Raw genomic sequence first — 24,485 nt, 5'->3', positions numbered from 1 at the left:
TCCCCAAGCTTCTATTCACAACCTCTATCTATCCATCTGTCTGTGGATGGAATGTAGAACTAAATTTCAACTCAGTACCCATCTTCTTCCACAAAATCCTCCAAAGTAACCAACAAACTTACTATCTTTGTCAGAAATAATACTTCTTGGTAATCCACGCAATCTAACAATCTGGTTGAAGAAAATTTCGGCAACATGCTCAACATCTAATGTCTTCTTACATGGTATGAAATGAGCCATCTTAAAAAATTTGTTCACAACAACAAATATGGAATCATACCCTTTTACTGTCTTAGGTAATCCAAGAACAAATTCATATTAATGTCACTCCAAAGTTTCTTAGGAATAGAAATAGCTGTATACAAACTAGTATTTTGACTTACTGCTTTTGCAACTTGAAAAAATCCACAACTCTCTGCATGCCTAAGAAAAATTAGGGTCAGTATCATACAATACTTTCATCTCATCAAAACCAAGAACTTCAATCTTCATCTCAGTCAACAAAGAACATCTTCTACTCAATGCATCAACAACTCAATTGGTATCTCCACTTTTATGGTTAATAAAAAATGTGAAACTTTGCAAGTACTCAACCCACTTCATATGTCTCCAATTCATCTCTGATTCAACTTATGTTGACTTCCCAAGTACGGTAAAGCTTTATGATCAATATACAACATAGACTCCTCAAGAATCAAATAACGTCTCCACTTTTTCAAGGATTTAACAATAGCATGAAACTCTTGATCATAGAAAAAATAATTCCTTTTAGCATCATTCAACTTTTTACTTAAGAAAGCAACAGGTTTACCTTCTTGAATTAATACAGCTCCTATTGCATTGTCACTTGCATCACATTCAACTTGAAATACCTTATTAAAATTAGGCAAAACTAATATAGGTAACTCAACAACCTTTTATTTCAAAGTCTCAAAATCTTATCAGCTCCATGTGTCCACTTGAACTCCTTTTTATCTCCCCTCATTGTCTCAATCATAACAGTACAAATAGAACTAAATTTCTTAATAAACTTTATGTAAAAACTAGCCAAACCATGAAATGATCTTACCTCACCCACATTCTCAAGTGTAGGCCATTCCAAAATTTCTTTAACCTTTTTAGGATCCATTCTCAAATCATTAGCTGAAATCACAAGTCCCAAATACACATCTTCTCTTGCATAAAATAACATTTTTTCAAATTAATCATCAACTTCTCCTCCTTCAATCTCTATAATACTTGTCTAACATGCTTAGAATGTTCTTGCTTAGTCTTACTGAATATCTTAATATCATCCAAATAAACAATCACAAACTTACCCAAATTCTTTTTGAGAGCTTCATTCATCATCCTCATGAAAGTACTAGGTGCATTAGTCAAATCAAAAGGCATTACCAACCATTCATACAAACCATCTTTTTTCTTAAAAGTAGTCTTCCATTCATCACCTTCTCTGATTCTAATCTAATGATAATGACTCTTCAAATCAATTTTGGTAAAATACTTTCCTCCACTCAAACAATCCATTATGTCATCCATCCTCGGTATAGGAAACCTATATTTCACTATGATCTTGTTAATAGCTCTGGAATTAATACACAATCTCCATTCTCCATTCTTATTAGGTGCTATTACAAAAGGTACAACACATGGACTCAAACTTTCTCTAATCAATCCTTTCTACAACAATTCATGCACTTTTCTATTAAGTACTTCATTCTTTGTAGGTGTCAATCTATAAGGTGATTTATTTGGTAAACTAGCTCCAAGGATTAGGTCCATACAATGACTTATACTCTTTATTGGTGGTAAAACATTAGGTATATCTTCTGCAACAATATCTTTGTACTCATTCAACAAATTGGTAATTTCTTCTAGTACTCGGTCAATACTACTAGCTTCTACTATCACTCAGTTTCCACTATCTATTACTCGGTTACCACTACCCGATACTTGATTACCACTATTTTCTATCACTCAGTTATGACTAGCATAACTCAATCTCCTTAGAATTATGGCAAAAAAAACTTGATTCTTCTTCACTTCTTTTTCAAATTGCTTTCTATTAACCATTCAAATTTTCATAGTAGTACAATTAACCTCATCTCAACTTTCAATCAAAGGCAACAATATTTGATTTCTCCCATTCACCCAAAAAGTATATTGATTCAATATTCCATAATGTATAGTATATCTATCATATTGATAAGGTCTACCCAATAGGATATGATAACAATCCATAGGCATAATATCACATAGAACTTCATAAAAATAATGTCCAATCTTGAACTTCACAATACATTGTTCACTTACCAATATCTTATGCTCATCTTTGATCCATGAAACAAGATAGGATTTAGGATGCTTCAACCTCTACAACTGTAACTTAGTAACCATCTATTCTGATGCCAAATTTGTAGAACTCCCACTATCAATGATCACCTTGCAGCATTTTCCAGCCATCTTACATATGGTCTTAAAAAGACTTCTCCTTAGAATAGGTTCCTCATCACTTCCCTTATTACATAAGGTTCTTCTCACCATTAGATTTTCTCTAGCCTAAGGTCTACTCAGTGAACCCTCAATGTCTCCTTGAACCATAACATTTATGTTACCTTGTTTATTCTTAGAGGATCTACACTCAAAGGATCTATGCCCTTCTTTGCCACACCTAAAACAATTACCACAAAAATCACCTCTAGAATAAGAATTACTTTTGGTAGGAACTAGTACCTCCTTGGTAAGAACTACCACCTTTCCACTTGGTCTTTCCTTTGACATCATTCTTCCATTCATATTTGCCCTTATCTTGCACAGTATTGTCAGATCTGCCACCTTCTCCATAAGATCTACCTTTGCCTCTCTGGAATCTTTCACCTCTATCTCTTTTCCTTTGTTCATGCTTCTTTGTCAATATCTCCATAGCTTTCAAGCATATTGATATGCTTCCTCCATACTTTCCAATTCCATAAAACTTATTTCATCTTGAATTCCAGACCTCAATCCATTTATGTACCTTACAACTTTCTCAACATCATCATCCACATGTCCAAATCTAATGTCCAATCTATAGAATTCCTCAGTATATTCCTTCACAGTCATGTCCCTTTGTAGAACTCCCACTGTCAATGATCACCTTGTAGCATTTTCTAGCCATCTTACATATGGTCTTAAAAAGACTTCTCCTTAGAACAGGTTCCTCATCACTTCCCTTATTACATAAGGTTCTTCTCACTATTAGATTTTCTCTAGCCTCATGTCCTCTCAGTGAACCCTCAATGTCTCCTTGAACCATAACATTTATATTACCCTGTTCATTCTTAGAGGATCTACACTCAAAGAATCTATGCCCTTCTTTGCCACACCTAAAACAATTACCACAAAAACCCACCTCTAGAATAAGAATTACCTTTGGTAAGAACTAGTACCTCCTCGGTAAGAACCACCACCTTTCCACTTGGTCTTTCCTTTGACATCATTCTTCCATTAATATTTGCCCTTATCTTGTGCAATATTGTCAAATCTGCCACCTTCTCCATAAGATCTACCTTTGCCTCTCTGAAATATTTCACCTCTACCTCTTTGCCTTTGTTCATGCTTCTTTATCAATATCTCCTTAGCTTTCAAGCATATTGATATACTTCCTCCATACTTTCTAATTTCACAAAACTTATTTCATCTTGAATTCTAGACCTCAATCCATTTAGGTACCTTACAAATTTCTTAACATCATCATCCACATGTCTAAATCTAATGTCCAATCTATACAATTCCTCAGTATATTCCTTCATAGTCATGTCCCTTTGCCTCAAATTTTGCATTTTTCTCAACAAGCTAACTTGGTAATCAACATGGAGGAATTTTGTCTTTACTTTGTTCACTATTTTCAGTCAAGTCTTGATCTTCTCCTTTCCTCTCTTTTGTCTATCAGTTTGCAAATGCTCCCACCATAGTGAGGCATGCCCTTTCAACTTAGTAACTACAATTTTCACCTTACTATTATCAGGAGTGTTTTCAAACTCAAAGAAGTTCTCCATATTAGAGATCCAATCCAACACAACATTGGTGTCCAATTTTCCATCATAAGGAACACCTTTGACATCAGGCTTTGAATGTGCCCTAGACAATACTCTCAACAATCTTTCCTCATCTTGATCTTCTTTAGGTTTGGGATTAAAGTTTGGTGCTATTACTTCATCATCACTTACATCATCAAGAAGTGCTCCTCTCCTCTAGGTTGTCTCCACAACATCTAATCTGGATACAATTTGTCTCAATATATCCAATACAACATTGTCAACATTTCTTCTACCTCAAACCATCTTTACAGTTAGGTTCCTCCAAGATAATAACCCTCTACAAGTTATAGGTCAAATCCTCAGATCTGCCACCCTATAACCAAATCAACTTAGGGTTCTACATGATCCAATCTCTACAAGGATGAACCTCAAGCTTTGATACCACTCAGTGTAAGGAGGGTTGAACAACTAGGGCCAAAGGCACACCCAACTATCCAAACACCTCACCAAGTAAACACAATAGAAGAAAAACTTAGGAAACATCGCCAAGGAGAGAGAGAACAAATATTTTTATGATTCATCAAATGCTTAGTATGCATGGCTAGTTGTAAGGCCTTGTGGGTTATGACTAGATACAAAATATATTTCTAAGTTCTATCCTCAGCTTCAAACTCACAACATCTGCTTTGACTCCCAGTCCTCTAAGTTCTCCCTAAAGCTATGTTAGTAAATAGTTTTGTCCTTCAGATAGAAATGCAAACAATGACTCAATATGTTTCAGAGGAAGAACAAAATGCACTAACAATTGGAGAGATTATCATTTTATTGATAATCTTCCTTTGAATTGAGAGGTACAACTTCCTCATAAAAGATACTCAATGAGTGTGATATCTAGTTATGTCTTTAACCTGAAGACACAAAAGGATTTCTAACATCCTCTCATCAACATAAGATGAATGCGATTATAAGATTAATAAGTTGATAATGAGAGAGAAACAAGCAATCATAGGACTATCTACCAAGTCTTTCACATTATAGAGAAAATTGAGGAGATTACATGACTTATTCTGCAAATTGCAAATTTGTCAACCAACTGATTTACAAACATGCACATCCTTAACATAATACTGCAAGACTATATCCCATAATCAGAAAGAAACAACTATATAATTGATTTCAATCAAAAAAATAAATATTCAAACCTCAAGATCTGATATGAAATATTTCTCATTATTTCAAAGAAACATAACAAAATGACTATAGAATCATTTTGTCCCTACCAGTACAATCAAATTGCCAAAAAATAAACTAATTCCTCTAATCTCTCTATTACAATCTTCAAAACTCAAAATGCCTTCCCCTTTCTTCCAGAAGTGCAAACCTATGAGAAAAATGGGAGAAGAACCCCTTACAATTCAATTTTCCCTCATTGAATAACTTGGCAAAGAAGTTTGGCAACTGCCTCAACTTCTTACCAAAACAATATTCCCATTACAATGATAATTAATTTTCTTAAAGAATTAATTATTTTAAATTTTCCAATTTACCATATTTCATTTCTCCCCATACAAATTTTCCTTAAAGTACAATAATAATTAATTATTTTAAATCCTCTTTTTTTTTACTTTATCCCTCAACTTCTAAATTTCCACCTTAAGTATTAAGTGCAATAATTACTTTGCACTTTATATTAACATTAATTCTTATAGAATTAACTCATTTCATGTTTATCGACTTTCCATTAGAATTATTACATGAGAGATTAATGTCATAATGGTAATCAATTATTTTGCATTTAAAAATGATAATATTTAATCTTTTTAAAGAATTAAATATTATACAATGCAAAATAATTTATAAATGATAACCTTTAGAAACTTACCATTTTTTAATTCTGACATAGTTGAGTTGGAGAGAAAAATTTAGGGTTTCAAAACCTTAGATAGCAAGCTAAACCAAATACCTCTACTTATACTTGCCAAAATGGCTTACAAAAGATTCTAGGACATTACATCAAAGAAATACCGACCTCAAAATGGTCAATGATCATCCCTAGACAAGATCCTATCAATAAATTCAAAAACTAAATTAAATACAAGAGTCAGTTGAAACTAAGAAATGAATGTAGACAAATTCAGTCAAAGAAGGACTCGAGCATCAATAACAATAGGCCCACTTGAAACATGAAGGATCACTTAGTCAACATAGGAATAACTTAGTTAAATCTAATGGAACTTGGTCACCAAAGGAATAACTCAGTTCACACTAAAGAGCTCGACAAGGTCTGAAAAGAAATTGATTTGATCTATCATAATGAACAAAAGTACATGATTAAAGGCAACCCAAGATGCTCCTACATCAAATCCTTATCTTGTACACATTTTGACCAATCCAAAAATTCAATTATGTCAGCCTCAAAATTTGATTCTTTCACAAAATGTTATTCTTTTGACACTCGGTCATCACTATGTTCTTCTACTCGGTCAACACTGTGTAGCTTAGTTGCTACTATTCTATCTTGCTTGACTTTCATTGGCTCGCTCAATCTTCACTACGCTTGGTTGCTAATACATTTTGTTCTTCATCTTGCTTGGTCATAACCATTATTTGACTAATACTGTTTGCTTAGCTAACTCTTAAGTTCCTTAATCTTTTTCTTCATTAACTATAGTTAATAGCTCTTTGTTAGTGTAAATAAGTATTTACTATATACACTTTACTTAAGTTTACTTAGGATAATGCATATTCATCTTAGTTGTCATGTAGACACCTAGGAGTTTACATATTCATATGAGTTATCTTGTAGACAACACAATAGTTTGCACTCCAATTGAGCACATGTTGTCTACTACATCTCTTTATGAGATACACCTTTGTATTCTTATCCTCTCATTGTTGCATGTACTTTCATGCACAATGGAGGATAATCCACTCTTGGTGGACATGCTGTTAGTTGTTATGCTTATCTCTTGTATGACTCCTAGACATATTGATTGCCTTTATATACACGCACCCTCTATGATGTATCTATCTCAATCTCAACAATTGGGCATTTTACAAATTGTATTGTTGATCATCATTGACTGAATCAATTGGTCATCATTTTGCCTATCTCTTTTGTCATATCTCTTGAGCTTCTAGATATTGGCATTTAATTCTTGCCTTAGGATAATTCTTACATGATATATGAGCTTGAGGTAGATTCTTACATGGTATTAGAGCTATACTGAATTCTTACATGATATTCAAGCCGAAGGAGCATTCATTGCATAGCCATTGGAGATAAATTTTTTGCAAGTCAAGTTTGGAGCTTGCTAGTGCAAATCAAATGTTGGCATCACATTTAGAAAGTCAAAAAACCCCTAAATCAACTTTTGTTTTATCATATTCAGACATCTAAGGCAAAATCTAGAGTCATTTGATTTTTGCAGGTGCAATGATAGCGATTCAGAAAAAATAATTATAGAGGTGATTTTCAAACAATGATATCTCCCTCATACAAAATCCTTTTTTTGAGAAATATTTTTTTTTTGGGGTAGTATTTCATGATTTGCACATTGGTGCAGGTTGTCTATGAGATCCGTTTCTAAATTTTTCTAGAAAATTCAAATCCCAATTTTCACAACTTTGGAGGCTTTGTTTGGGCTCATATGGACACATTTTTATGTTCTTTTTTTTTTTGAAAATGCATGATTTATTGTCTCTTTCTAGATCTGGTATAAGTTTTGATTAATATTAAGTGGACATAGTACTTTCAACATTTGGTCATTTTTTGGCCTATTTTGGCACTTGTAATTGATTAGATGTTTTAGAGACCTTATGTCCTAATTGTATTGAGTCTATTATTGCTTTGCATTTTTGTTGTAATAATCATAGTTAAAAGTCCACTTTGGCCAAATTGGGCAAGTGGCAATTGTATTTGCACTACATATAAAGTGCCAAAATCATCTATTTAGGGGGGGGGTTCTTTGATTCATTGTATTTTGGAGGTAAATTATTGACGTAGTCATGGAAAAATCACATCTTTCTATCATATAGTTAACTAGGGATGATTATGAATTATGGGCCAAAGGTATCATCACACACTGTAGGTGGCTCAATATCTTACCTTATCTTAATGGTCTTATAGATTAACTAGAAATAGATTGGAAGAGAGAAGCACACCATTCTAAAAATCAAAATATTAGAGGTAAATTTGTAAGATTATTTCTACTTGGAGATATCATATAGCCTACCATACAACCCTGAATAATGATCCCCCTCTTCTATCTTGGAATCTTATTTGCGAACATTTTTGAGATCCATATATTCTTCCACTACTAGTTGTTCCTGATGTAGATTGTCTCATTCCACATGCTCATGTAGATAATATTTCCTATGATGATTACAGAGTTGAGTTCATTATAGATCTTACACAGATGGAGCATTATGATGATCCAAATCCTAAAGTAGTAGTTCCTCCTCTAGTTGAGATCACTACATCTACTATTGTTTCTGACAATGTTTGTATTCACACCTTCATGGATTCAGGTGATTTAGTGTAGCAAGACATTCCTTGTCTTTCAGTTGTATCTCCTTGGGATGACTAATTGACAAACATTTTTAGTTTTTTTGTGGAATCCTACATTGAGAATATGGGAGACACTATTGATGATATACATATTCTCTTTATTGAAGATGGTCCTTCTTCAGTTGTTGTGAGGGAACACTTTGACCCTCATGATTCTCTACTCGATCTTTCTTTCAAGTTTGATATGATTGTTCATACTTTCTTACAACATTTGTAGGAGATCTAATTCCCTTTAGAGAGGACATTTGATTCATTAGAGATTGGTTTACATGAATCTCAAACTTCACTTGAGATGTCATATTGCATGGTTGATCATACTCATGTGCTAGAGATTCCTAGTCAGTTTCCTAAGACATCATACCTTTTGAGGGTTCTTCCTACTGATTGGGGAGGATTCTATGGTAGACCTATGACACCACTTCTTCCTAATAGAAGAAACACCTTTCAATTTTCATGGTGCAGCTTCTACTTTGATCCAAGAGCATATTTCATGGGTCTACATTGAGAGGGGGATCCTTTGCTTCTCTTCCTTCTTCTTTTGAGAAGACATACTTTTCTTTGGAGTTTGAACTGAATTCTTACATGGTGTAGTTACCCTTGATTCCTTGCTTTTCATTTTCTACAGTTGATCTTGATTGGTTTGTGGCATATTCATTATTCAAGGACATGGTGACACATCTTTAGACTTTAGAGACAACATACTTCATATGAATTCCCCTTCCATCTTCCTCTCCACAACTGGAAGCCTTCTTTCATTTATATTTGGTGTATCTTCTTCCTAAGGGGAGAAATGCAATTTGTAGACATTGGATTATATTTTGTCTTCAAGCACTTTCCATACTTGTAGGAGATCACTCACTATGGGGGCATTTCATATCTCCTTATTTCCTTCTTATGGAGGGATTCTCTATTGTATATGCATGATGTATTTCATAATAGGGGGGTCCTGATTACTTCATCCATACATGCATCTTGCTTTATTTTTCTTCTCTTTTTAGGGGAGGGTTTTTCCCATATGGTTTTCCCTCTTTCTCCACTTATGAGAGATTTCATTGCATATCTTTTGCACTTGTAATTTGTACATGGGTACCTAACATGGCCTAGTATCCAAGACCTATCTTGCATTATAATTGAGCTTTTGTGAGCTTAAGTGCATTCCCCTAAGTTGCACTTAAGGGGGGGTGTTGGTGTAAATAAGTATTTGTTATTTACACTTTACTTAAGTTTACGTAGGTTAATGCATATTCATATTAGTTGTCATGTAGACACCTAGGAGTTTGCATATTCATATGAGTTGTCTTGTAGACAAAAAAGTAGTTTTAACTCCAATTGAGCACATGTTGTCTACTACATCTTTTTATGAGATACACCTTTGTATTCTTATCCTCTCATTGTTGCACATACTTTCATGCACAATGGAGGATAATCCACTCTTAGTGGACAAGTTCTTAGTTGTTATGCTTGTGTCTTGTATGACTCCTAGACATATCAATTGCCTTTATATACAAGTACCTTCTATAATGTATTCATCGCAATCTCAACAATTGGACCTTTTAGAAATTGAATTGTTGATCATTAATGACTAAATCAATTGATCATCATTTTTTCTATCTCTCTTGTGCTATCTCTTGAGCTTCTAGATCTTGGCATTTCATTCTTGCCTTAGGAAAATTCTTACATGATATAAGAGCTTGAGGCAAATTCTTACATGGTATTAGAGCTATACCAAATTCTTACAACCTTACTTCTATTTTTCTCAAATCTTCTATACTTCATACAATGATCAAACTACACACTATCTTGTCAAAGACTAACTAATCAAGTGCCCATTGCAATTTGAACATAATTTCTCTCTTTACTCAACAACTTCACTAGTTCATCTAGTTATCTCTCTTTTCAAATCCTCTTCATCAATCAATAGATATGACACTCTACACTGTTAGCAAATGTCTTACCAACAAGGTTTGACATAATGAAAACATAAAAATTGTTCCAATTGTAGTTTCCAACATGTAAACAGTAAGAAGTAGTTAGAGGACACAAGGACACAAGTATAGATGTAGACTCATAGGAGGACAATCAGGCCTATATGAATAGGCACCTATGCATAGGTAGTCACATGCATTATGTGATAGGCTTGGTTAAGCATTTCAAATTTTGAATACATGTTTTGAGTAAACTAATTTTAGGGTTTTGATGCCCAAATGGAATGGGTGTATGTAGACACTTGAATTTCATTATTCAGTGGTGTTATTGAGATTGTTGCTCAGAGAAAATTTGCAAAGAGTAGCATTGCCCTTTCTTCAGTCCCTTATCATATTTGCATGTAATAACTTGTTTAATCGGAGCCAAAAATTTTCAAGTCCCAGTCATGTAACTAAGGCTTAGATCTAGTTCAAATTTTGAGTCAAGTCTCTTCTCATCAAGATTTTGGGTTTTCCCTTTCCCCTTTGCATCTTTGGTCATGTTGCATGTGTTGGGTTAAGAACCCACATTCAAGTCACCTGTGTAGTTCTCAAGTTTAGTTAGGTGGGATAAGTCCTTAGGATTTCCCCCAGTGAGAAATAAAGTAATGAAAGTATATTATTATCACCATTTCAAGAAGTTGGACTCTCATGGTTCAAGCTTCTATTGTGATCAGATATGTGTCAAAGTAGCTTCACATGACTTGTAAGGTGCAATCTTTTGGTTGGGTCATGGAAGGATAAGTTAACACATGGGAATATGCCACAAAAATTCTATTGACACACCCCACAACTCAAGAAAATGACTAATTATGTGTGACTCTACGTGTTCAAGGTAAGATGGACCTCACATGAAGTTAATGAGCAAATAGGTCTCACAAGCTTAAAGACGTATTTTCAGAAAAGTTCTTATCCTAATGCAAAACTATGTGAGGGTGGATAATGTTTAGAATTAAGGCTTGCAGAAAAATTAAGTGAATGACTTCCATAGTGTTAACTACTTCACTGAAAGGATTATTAAGGGCAAGATTGAAGTCTTACACGATCAAGGGAAACCATTGACTTAGAGGCTAAAGTTGAAGTTTGAAAATATAAATAGGTCGCTACTCCTATGTTGAAAAAGGAAGGAAAAGTGGAAAATTTAATCTCCTAGGATATGAATTATAATTTTTGTGACTTGATGACATCACTTTCTAGTTGTTTTTGATTAAGGAAAACAAGATTTAATAGGGCCCTAAAACCCATACAAAAAGAGTTCAGACAAAAAGAGAATGCTTAAAGTAACAACAAAAACTAAAAGCAAACATTTGAAACTTCTCCCCACATAAAAGGATAGGAACCAAAAAATACCCAAGGAGACAAGACAAAGAACCAAGCAATCATAGAAAATCTAGGGCATTTAGGAGATCTCTCTTAGCATTTCTGCTGCATTGATTTCGAGCTCCAATAGTCTACTCACTGCCTCCTTCATGTCTAAGTGATCTTGGTCTAGATCTAGGGTCTCCTTCTTCCTCATGTTGGATCTAGTGCACTTCCTTGAGTTGTTATTAGGGGTCTTTTCCTTAGTGTTGTGGGGGGTCGAGTCATCTTCCTTGCTGGTTCTTTGCTCCTCCATTTTATTGATGAGAATCTTGATATTCTCCTTGGCTTCTTTAAGAATATTGTAGCTTTTTTCTACACTAACCCGCATAAAGCTCTCCGTCATTTGAACCCTATTCTTGACCTCCTCCACTCTATCATCCTTGCTCTTTTCTTCCTCAGATATCCTGTTCTTCAGGTTGTAGTTCTCCCTTTTGAGGCTGCTCACCCTATACTTGAGGTCTTGGATTTCATGAAAGAACCATTTGTTAGTGAGGAAGCTATCAACAACATTGTTCTTAGCATTGTTAATGATGTTCATATCTGGGTTCTCCTTTGTTGTATTGCTAAAAATGACCAAGGCTGGGTCTATTAATTCCTCCATTTGTACTTGACCTTCATCATCCTCTTTGACTAGAGTTCTTATTAATTATCTGTTAATCACCATTTTAGTAGAATATGTGTCAAAGTTTTGCCACACCACATTTCTGTCCCTAGTTGTGATCAAGCATATGTATCTACTAGTTCCATATTCCTCAAAGCCCTTCTCGTGGTCATCCCTCTCACCCTGATTGAGATCTTCTTCCACCCCTTCCACCTCAATCCCCTATTTTTCCTTCTTGGCCTCAGGAAGTTTTCTTTTTTGGCCCCTAGATATATTGATAGAGTTCTCTATGCTTTTCAAAATTTTGATGGTGATGGTTTTCTTGCCCTTTTTCTTCTCTAAAATCTCCCCTTCCCTTATCTCCTCCTCACCTTTAGCACTATCCTCCCTTGTTTCCACCCTTTCAACCCTTTCATTATAGTCCTTGTCAGAGGAAGATTCAAGGTCCTACTTGGGATGAGGGATATTTTTCCTTTTACTTTCCATTTTGATGGTATTTTTCCCAGGGCCACTCTATGGAGAATCATCTTTCTCTAAATCAGTATGCATATCAAGGCTATCTTCAGTGTTTGAAGGTGTATAGTTTTCCTCTAACTCTTTGGAGTCCCCTCTACCCTTCTTGCCCTCCTTCCTAAACTTAATTTGCTTCCCATAGTCCTAACTTTAAAGAACTCATAAATTAAAATTAACAAACCCTCATGTAGCTTTGGATTCCTAGTATGCTTGTCTTGATATTCATTGATGTTTTCATTCATAGAAGAGTACATATAGAAAGGGATAGAAATTTTGCCCCCATACCTAAAGTGATTAAGAATCACAAGGAGGTAAGTGTATAGATGATCAAATCTTGTGTCTAGGGTGATGTATTTTATAATAGCTTGTAAAAAAACCTCCATAGTGGCTTGATGGAGCTCGAGAGATAATGGGTTCCTCTCTTCGCATCATTTTCTTCTCCTCTTGATCCTTTGTAAATTCCACCACCGCTTGCCCCAAGATTTTCCTTTCTCTGTAGAATTTCTTACCCAAGATGGGAATGCTAGTGACCACAAAAATTACATCCTTAGTCACCGTGAACTTCACCCCATCAATTTTCACAACTCCCTCATTCCAACTCTTAACCATGGACTTGGTAACTGAGGGTTTCCAACCATGGAGCCGATCAATGAAGTTTGTTATTTCCCCTCTTTTCAAAATTTCCCAAACCTTGGACTGTCTATGCCATTTCTAGGCTTCACCTTCTAGTTCCCTCCGATGCCTTTCCCCAACCATATTATTGTCCTCAGTGCAAGCTAAAAAACTAGTTTTGAATCCCTTCAAGTCTAGAGAAAAAAAGGTTCTTCTCATTTTCTTGGGCCAATTTTCTACTTTTTGAAAAACCTATCTGAAATTTATCATAAAATTAAGAAGATAGATATGTTTGATGTGAGAAGTACGAGTGCAATCATACTTCCACATCACATTTTTGCACATTCCCCATAAAGCACTAACTATCATAATAAATTTACACATCAATTTCTGACCACTCCTCGTATCTTTTAGCAATCATAATAAACTTTTAATTATACCCAATCTTCCTAGGATCCTTTCCCATTGAATCAAGTCATTAATTTTTGATGGGAAATTATGACCTTCCGTCTACTTAGCTAGTTCATTGTACTTGATAACTCAATTTGCAAATCTATCTACCACTTGGTTAACTTGTAGACACCTAAAATTGTCCAAATCCCCTTTTCATGACCAATTAAATAAATATTTATTATTTATTTAAGTACCTTAACTTTAATTAAATAAATTTTCATTTGTTTAATTATATTCATCTTTCCTTGATTTAAATAAACTAAGGTTTATTTAAATCCTAGCCTTTCCACTTGCAAACTAGATTTTGATGCTGTTTATCACTCTTTTTTTTTTTTTTTTTTTTTTCTGTCAAAGACCAAACTTTGTGCTAACACTTTCATTGTAGGGTTCTTTCATCTTTGTCTTACATTTTTGATGCCCTAAATTGTGGTTTTGTAGGAATATTTTCTCATAACCATATTTCTTGCAGGTTTTTCTTTAAATTTGTTTTGGAAATGAACTTGTATGCCTAAACACTCATCTTTGAATGCATGGTTAAATGCTCAAACAATCACACTCAATCTTGAATGCATGGTTAATTGAACACTTCTTCTTTGGAATGAATGACAACATAATCTTGAATGTCTAAGGATCAACGAACATTGCAATACACATTTGATTTTGGTGCTTAAAATGAACAATCACTCAATCTTGAATGCATAACAGAAATTGATTATTTCCTTATTGAATTTGCTTATGTGGATGATGCTCGATTTACTTACGTTGGAAAACTCTCAATTTTTATGATGTTGTCAAATTGGAAAGAACATTTTATGTTTTAAACACATGTGTCTTCAAAGTAGATTACAAAACCTAAAGTTTCATTGGGAAAGAATGCACATCTTTTGAATCCAAAGGCCACTTATGTATTCTCTCCCCTCGTGCCTTCGGGTGATCTTGGGTGCACAAGAACTAAGTGGTCTTGTTTTTATCTTTTTAGGAGGCCTGCTTGGGGATTTCATCACCCCTTGGGACGATCTCAACTCTAGCATTCTAGCAGAGTATAAAAATTGGGAGGTGACTTGAAAGACACCTCTCTTGGAAGTAAAATCTTGTCACTCTTGGCTAAGCTCCAAAGAACTTTATACCTTTGGGAACTGAAGGAGGAGATTTGGGTTACCATCTCCCTTGACTGTGTCACATTATTTTCTTTCATCTACAGATTTGGGCCTCATGTACCTTGCGTATATCAAAGATGCCCTTTAGTTGATCCTTGTACATCCTAGTTAAAACCTTATAGGATTTTTGGTGTGTTTGATGTGCTTGAGTGTTTGAAACCCTCCCCTGTTGAAGGGGACACACTGGCTATACTTGCCTTGTATATATTTCCTTGTTTCATTTTGCATCTTGGTTTAGGTCCTCTTAGTCAAGCTGTCCACATCAATTCCACGTCACTTCTTCTTTCCATCAAAGTCATCACCCTCATACATCTCTTGTCTTCATTATCCAAACCATTGCTGGACGTCTTAATCATCACCATTCATCCAAATCACTTCCTCATCTTCCTAATCATTCAATCAAATCCATAATCTTCATCCTAGTCATGGTTCATACTCCATGTCACACTTTAATTCTCCCATACAATGCTTCATCATCATACTTCTAATCCAATCCTTGTCAAATTCAGTGATTTGTAATCAATTCTTAATTGAATCCATTTACATCTTCATCCATAACCAGCTTTCTATTTTCATTTACATCTTCTTCTAATTCAACTTTTCATCAAATCTTCTACTTTGGACATAGGAGCATTGTCATACACATCGGACTTTAATTCAAATCCAATATTCACTTGTTTGCAATATTATAGGGTTTTCATCAAATCAAATCAAACCCTCATCCAATAATATCCAATTAATATCAAATCAAATCAAGTCCAACCAATATCAAGTCAAATCCAATTCAAATCAATTCAACACAAAGTCCAAAATTGCTCCTAGTCCTAAGTTCATATTCCAACCATCATCAAATCTTTCATCTATGGATCCAAATTTTCTTAATAAAATGGTTGACAATCTTCAACGACAATATGGAGTTATACCTCCTGTTCAACCTGCATATCAAATTCATCCTCGACACATTATATCCAACTCTCATCCATCTCATGTTCATTATTCTTCTACCTTTGACAAGGGAAACCCACCTCCTTGTCTTCAACCACATATGATTCTAGTCATAGCCCACACAATTCCTCAAAAATAAATGACCTTACCAAGGAAATGGAGCAACTAAAGAATTATCTCTTAGCAAGTTAGTAGAAAAAGTCCACCTTCCATGCCATATGTCCTCTACCCACATGTTTTGAAGACCATAGTCCTCATGTCCCATCCGACCCCAACGCTTCATGCAATTCCCTCTACTTTGAGCTTAATGTCAAAAACCATCATCCCAATCCTCGACCCATATTTCCACATTCACACAATCCTAATCCTCCAAAAACATCATCCCTACCTCGTAATAGGTTTTTTCTCACCCGAATTCTTGTCTAAGTACAACATTCCAAATAAATTGATCCATTCACCCAAAGCCATACCCCCAATTCCATCTCAAGATCTTCCTCTAAAGTATGACATTATAGATTCCACTTCTCCTCTAGATCTGAGAATTTCTCCATCCCATCATTCCCTTATCCCTCAACATCCATTTATCTCTCCTAGTCCATCTCATGATTCCATTCCTAATCAAGATCAAAACATTCCATGTACCATGCACCTTACTGATTCCACTCCATCTCAAGAGTTAGCATCCATAGGCCCTCCACTTCATGAAGAAATTCCTTCCATTCCATCCACTAATACTCCTCCATGTCAAGATCAAATCACTTCATCTTATGATCGTATTCCATCTCATGATCCAATCATTCCACTACATTGTCCTCTTTTAAGTCAAGATCAAAGCTCCCCTTCATTTTCCTTTCATGATCCCTCTTCATCTCAAGATCCTATTATCCCTCATGATCCCCCTTGCGATCCTAATCCCCCACATGATCCTATCACACCTATCCAATCCACTCATGAACCCCATATACATGGACTCGCATCTTGTGTTGAAAATAATAAGTATCCCATTGAAGAAATAATGTCTCAAGATGTTGGTATGCCTTCCACTCCTTCCAAATCCAAAGTACCTCCTTCCAAACCTAAAGCTTCCCCTCATTCATATTCCAAGTCCATTTTGGGGCCTTATATCTATCATTTGCTTCCTTCCTCACTTCCTTCCATTTTAGGTCCCTATGTTCCACAGCCAAATCCTTCACCCCTTCCTTCCATTTTGGGTTCTTACGTACATCCATCCACCATAACCATGTTTTCCACTTCATCCCCTCATGCTCCTAGTAAATATCAAAAAAGGAACACATCCTTGAATTCCTTCCAATGTTCACCATCCATAAGCTCTCCACCCCATTTATCTTCAAGCACCCATACCATGGCCAATGGAAGCAAATTGGATGCCAAAGATAAAGAGAATAAAGCCAAAAATCCACATAAATCTAAGCATCAACATGTCCCCTCTAAAAGAAATTTCCAATAAAAGAAAAATATGATCCAAAATAGAACTCAAAGGCCACAAAGGCTGAAAATAAAAAATGCAAAATTTTTGTGGATCCCAAAGCTACTTAATGTAGCAATGAATCTCAAAGAAAGATTCAAAATGACATCCAATTGTGCTAATCCAAAGGCTTCCCTCATTCATAAACCATCCAAGCTTCCATTTTCCAAATCCATTTTGGGTCCTTAGATACTCAAATCCACCATCCTAAATCCATTGTCTCCTTCATCCATTTTGGGTCGTTATATACCCAAATCCACCATCCTAAATCCATTATCTCCTTCATCCATTTTGGGTCCCTATATCCCAAAATTCAAAATTTCTCCTACATATCCTCCACAATTTCCTCCTTTCCATCACCCTTCAAGGTGTGTGCCAATGATGATCTTTCCACCTCTTTCATTCACTCATTCACAAGTCTTCCAACCTAGCATCCATCAACCATATCTTCCTCCCACCCACTCCACCCCCTTAATCCAAAATTTTTCATAGGTTATTGTCCTCCATTCCCCAATCCATACATCCATCTAGGATACATCCATACCACATATCTTCCACACTTCCATCTACAGTTCATCATCCTTTTCTATCTTTGATCTTGACTTTCACTTTCCTTTCATACATCCATATGCACTTTCCATATCCCTTGCGCATCCTCCCCACATCATCCTACATACTTCCATAATCCTTTCATATCTTTGATCTTGACATGTTGTCCATATCTTGCATCCCATAGTCCTTGTCATGTTCATTCATCCATTTTCCATCCATACACCTATATAATTTCATGCTCCTTTCATATGTCTTTGGTCTTGGTTATCCCATACCATTCCTCCACTTCATATCACACCCTTCATTCATACCCTCCCTCCCATATCCCTTATTCATCCACCTTTCATATCCATGCTCATGATCACTATTAGAGGCACAATACCAAAATGTTCATACATGCTTTGGAAGAGCACATGCCTTCTCTTCCTCCATATGCTAGCCTTCACACCATATTTCCATTGCATGCATCTTTTCCTGCCATATCTTCTTCCATTTTCCTATCCTTGGTATGGGGCATATGGACTCCCTCAAAAAATGATCCTTGGCTCCGCATTTTCCAATACCATATCATTTGGCCCCTCATATCCTTTCACCATTCCTCTCATCCACCAATTCATGTTGCTTTTCCTCTATTTACCATGCCTTGGCTCTCCCTATTCTTTGGTCCCAATCCCCTCTATCCCACATTCAGTCATATCACATTCAATCTAATTCTTCCAACTCACTTCAATCAACTTCATTTATCCTCTAATTCAATCAATTTTCCCTTCTAATTCTTTCACATAAAATCAATTTCAATTCTACTCTAATCATTCTTCATCCTATCACCATCATTCTTCCCATCTTATCCACATTTATTCTTCTACTTGCATTTCAATTTCATCTTTTCATCCAATCCACCATAAAATCAAAACAATAAAAAAAAATCTCAACGTGCAATCAATACTAATCCAATCAATGTAATCTTGCAATCTTGTACATCAATCCTTAATCAAATCATCAATTTGACCCAATCAACTGATCATCCATTAACCATATTCAAACATTATCATGGGATGAATCCTTCCCAATCTTTGGATGTGCATTATGCTTATCGTTAGCTTTTCCATCCTTAATCAATCATCATCAATCAATCTATTAATGGGTTTTCAAGCTTGATTAGGGGCAAAGTTTTGGTTTGATTTTGGTTTTTTGTGCATGATTGCTTGTTACTTGTCTGCATTAGTATTTTTTGCATTTATCATGGTCTTTGCATCCCATTGTCCTAGGAATCATGGTATTCCATATCATGGTTTCACAAGGCATTTGGTTGTATTAGACCCCTTTTTATCACGTACTTGACACATTGTCATCTTGGTTCCTCATACCTTGGTGCATAGTTTTGAATACAATATGAAACTTAGGTTGTTCACACCATTGCAACATAACTTTATCACTCTCATCATTTTTCCACTCCCTTCCATCCTCCTATCCATTTTGAGAGAACATCCATGTTCTCCTAACCTGCATGTCCTCTCAAGGGGGCATACCCTTCCACCCTCATCATCCTTCCTCACCCTTCCATGATTGGGGCATCATGCTACTAGTCTTATCCTGCCATCCATTATATTTTATTCTTCTTTGATATAACATTACTAATGCTATATCAAAGAGGGGCAAAATGTAGACACCTAAAATTGTCCAAATGCCCTTTTCATGACCAATTAAATAAATATTTATTATTTATTTAATTACCTTACCTTTAATTAAATAAATTTGCATTTGTTTAATTATATTCATCTTTCCTTGATTTAAATAAACTAAGGTTTATTTAAATCCTAGCCTTTCCACTTGCATCTTTACCCATTCACTTTAATTAAGTACTTTGTTTTCTTAATTAATTCCTTTGCTAAACCCACTTGGAATTAAATATGAAATTTAATCCCATTTGAGCACATGGCTCCTAACTTTAACCCTCACCTAACCTCACTTGCCTAACCTAACCCATCATTCTAAACCTACCCACTTCCTAATCGCACTTACTTTTCCTAATCAATTTGCTAATCCACTTTTAACCCTAAGTGTGTGCTCAAGCATGTGTGAGGAATCCTCACACATGTGTGATAGATGTTCACACTTTTCTCACCCCTCATGCCTTCCACACCTCTTGCATGTTTGTCCCCTTCACTTGAGAATAAAGTTGTCTTAGAAGCCATGCTTCTCACACCTCTTGCACATGTCACCATTAAAGGTTGCTCACACATGTGTGAGCATCTTGCCCCCTTTCAAAGGTCAAAAAACCCAGTCCACATGGAATCTACTTGGCCTCCACCTCATGGAAACCTCATTGATCCTAAGAGATCCTAGTCCTTCATCTTGCATTGAATCTCAGCTGTCTGTTTCATCTCATTTCCTATATAAGGAGAGCCCTCTCCTCATTTCCACAAGCACTATCTACCTCATTGTTATGGTATAGGATTTGTGAGCAACCACATCCCACAATATGAAATCATATCCACTTGGTGATTTCATGAGGTTTGAACTAATGTTATTTTGAATAGTTTAAGATCTTTTTTATTTCATGTCATGCTTAGTTACATGTTTTCTTTCATATTTTGAGGTTTGCATGATCATGTAGGAATAGGAATAAGTTGCTTAGTGTTTATTCCATTTATTACATTTGTATGCAATACATAACTTCCCGGTACTCATGTCCACATAGATTTTTTTGAAGGACTTGAGAAGAAGAATGCATTCCCCTATAATATTCTCAGTCATCCATGTAAGTTTGTTCTTCTCATTTAGGCAATCACTAATGTTTTTTGAATCACCTTCCAGCCACAGTTTTTTCACCCCCATATCTTTAGCTAGCTTAATATAAGAGTGAGCTACTATAGCCTACACATAGTGATTAGTTTGTATTCCAAGGGGAGTAGAAACTGCAACAATTCCTTTGCCAAAAGTATTGTAGATAATGCCTCATACGCTAGCCTTTCCTGGGTTGCCTTTGGCCACCCCATCAAAATTAGCCTTACGCCAACCCTCAGGTGGAATTGACCATTGACACCCATCCCTCTTGCTATTGTCCCTTTCATTAGTACCAAAAGATGGGATAGGACCTTTGATATTAGTGTAGTTTTCCAACAAAGCACTAAGACACTTATGGAAAACCACATTAGCCTTTGTTTCCTTATCCCTAAATATTCTATTGTCCCACTCTTTCCAAACCCCCCAATAGACATGGGGTAAGGTCCAATTCCATAGAACCCTGACTGCACTCTTGAACCTCCCTTGGTTCCATTGTTCAAAAAAAAATTAGAATGTTGGAAGGAAAACACTAGGACGTGTTGAAAAAAGACAAGAAAAGAGACTATATAATGATGATGAAAGGGAAATGGGTAAATAAATGATCCACACTCTCGCATTGATTTTTACATAAAATGCATCTGTTCAACATCATATTTCCCCTCTTTGTAAGGTTATCCACCATCAGGATGCGATTTTGGAGCACGATCCAAAAGAAAATATTAACTTTTGGGATGAGCCCCAAATACCAAGCTTTGGCCCACACAGGGGTAGGACCAAAATTTTGCATATTCTCATAGCTAGAGGCCAAAGTGTAAATTCCATTAACAGTCTTCCCCCACATTATGGAGTCTTTATTAAGAGATAAAGGGATATGTCTGATCAAATCCATTAGCAGCTTGAGTTCCTGGGACATCTCAGCCAAGTCAATTCACTCATTGTGATCCCTATAATCACTCACCTTGAGCCCAAATATATCAATACAAGCATTAGCCCATTTGTTAAAAGGTTCAATGTCCCAAAGAGGACCAACACTTAGCCAATCATCATGGTAGAAGTTAATATCTTATCCATTGCTAAGTTTCCATTTAGCTTTGTCAAAAGCTAAGCTCTTGGTCCTTAGGATGTCATTCCAAATAAAACAACCCCTAGGGTTAGGGTCTTTGTTGATGAACTATTTGATATTGAGGTTAGCCAAATACCTTAGCTCTAGAATATCTCTCCATTCCCCCTTGGTTTTGAAGATTCTCTAGATTGTTTCTCTTGGAGTGCACAGTTAAACTCTTTCAGCTTTCAAATCCTTAGACCCCCTTTAATCTTTGGTTTATAGATGTTCTCCTAGGCCACCAAAGGGTATTTTTTATTCTCATTGGTGCCTGACCACATGAAATTCCTCTGTATAGCTTCCAAATTCCTAGCCACCTTGGAAGGGATAGAGAAGAGGCTAAGAGCATAAGTTGGTAAGTTTTGTAGGGTGGACTTGATCAACAACACTTTGCCAGCTTGGCTAAGAGTGATACACTTCTGACCCACCAAATTTCTATTAAATCTATTAATGAGATTGTCCCAAAACCATTTTGGCAGTTTAGTCCCCAAGGGGAGGCCCGAGTAAGTTGAGGGAAGACTCCCAATATTACATACCAAAATGCGAGCAATTTTCTTCTGTCTATCTGTAGGGGTGTTGAAGAAGAACACTAAACTCTTACCCCAATTGATGAGCTGTCCAGAGGCCTTGGAGTAGGTATTGAGGATGCCTTTGACACTCCTAGCCTCTCTAACCAAGGCCTCACCCCCCAAAATTGTATCATCCACAAATTGCTGGTGGGTGAAAACTAGAGAATCTGAACAAGGTTTTAGGCCCACCAACTCCCCGCTACATCTTTTAAAATTAATAAGCCAGCCCAAACCTTCAGCCATAATGATAAAGAGGATAGGAGATAAATGGCCCCCCTATCTAAGGCCTCTAGAAGACTTGAAAAAGTCTGACAGGGTCCCATTAACCATGACCACAAAGGTAGGGGTGGAAATCAATTATGCTATAATATTTCTCACTTTGGCATTGAAACCAAAAGCTTCAAGAACCCTATACAAAAGTCCCCAATCCACCCTGTCATAGGCCTTAGATAGATCAAGTTTAAGTAGAAAGCCCTCCTATTTACTAGCTTTAAGGGAGTGAATAACTTCATGAACCTCAATGATGGAGTCTAGAATTTTCCTACCGGGCACACAACCTGATTGTTGACGCACTATAATCTTTGGTGGTAATTTAATAACTCCGTTGGTTAAGAATTTCATAAAAATATTATAGAAAGAGTTGTAGAGGCTAATAGGCCTAAAAAATCCAAATGAATCTACCCTAGTGACTTTAGGGATCAAGACCAAAAAAGTAGCATTGATTTCTTTCAGCAGATTCCTACCTCCAAAGAATTCCTGAACCGCTTTAACTAGATCAAATTGAATAATTTCCTAGTACATTTGGAAGAAAAAAGTGGGGAAACCATCAAGGCTAGGGGCGTTCTTAGCTGGTAGAGAAAAAATTGCCTCTTTAATTTCTTCTAGCTTAGGAATAGCCAGTAAGGCCTAATTTCGAGCCTGCATTAATAACAAAAGGGATGGTATCAATAATAATATTTTGGTCCTCTTCAGCCAGGTGAAGATATTTAGTTAGGATTGAGGAAAAGTACCTGATAGCCTCCTCCATGATCTCATTATCTTCCCTAATCATGACATCTCCCTTTTTAATCTCACTAATTTTTTTGGCTACCCTATGTTTCATAGTGGAAAGGTGGAAGAATCTTGAGTTTTTAACCCCTTATTTAAGCCAGACCGACCTAGACCATAGTCTCCAAAAAATTTCCTCCTTTCCAACAATATTGTGAAGATCAACAAGAATTTCATTCTCAATGTTCATCTTTATTTCATCATAACTCCAGGTTTGGATCTCTTCTTGTACCTCCTCAAGTTCTTCCACAATCCTTTCTTTGGTTTGGAAATTATTACCAAAGTCCATTTTGTTCCATTTTATGATTTTAGACTTAATAAATCTAAGTTTTTTAGCAACCTTGTACATGGCTATACCATTAACCTCTATCCCCTACCACCCCTTGATTTTTTTGAAGAGGCCAAGGTGCACTGATCACATCTTCTCAAATCTAAAGGGGAACACCTTCTTTCTATTAACCCTATCAATAGTAAGAGAGATAGGGGAGTGATCCAAACCAAGATGAACCAAAGATGAGAGCTTGCACTGAAACTAACACAACCAATCCATAGTTAAAAGGGCTCTATCTAGTCTCACCTGAATGCAATCCAGGCCAATTCCCCTATTGGACCAAGTGAAATTGCATCCTCCAAGTTCCACATCCATTGGGGCTAAATCCCTAATCAAGTTAGCCAAATGTTATATACTATCCACATTAGGTGGAAGACCTCTTAACTTCTCAATAGCCAAGAGGGGGGTATTGAAA

This window comes from Cupressus sempervirens, chromosome 10 (genome assembly GCF_028749045.1).
Source record: "Cupressus sempervirens isolate cs-2001-9-10 chromosome 10, ASM2874904v1, whole genome shotgun sequence".
In the NCBI taxonomy this organism is placed as follows: Eukaryota; Viridiplantae; Streptophyta; class Pinopsida; order Cupressales; family Cupressaceae; genus Cupressus; species Cupressus sempervirens.
Note: the sequence above shows the minus strand (reverse complement) of the source record.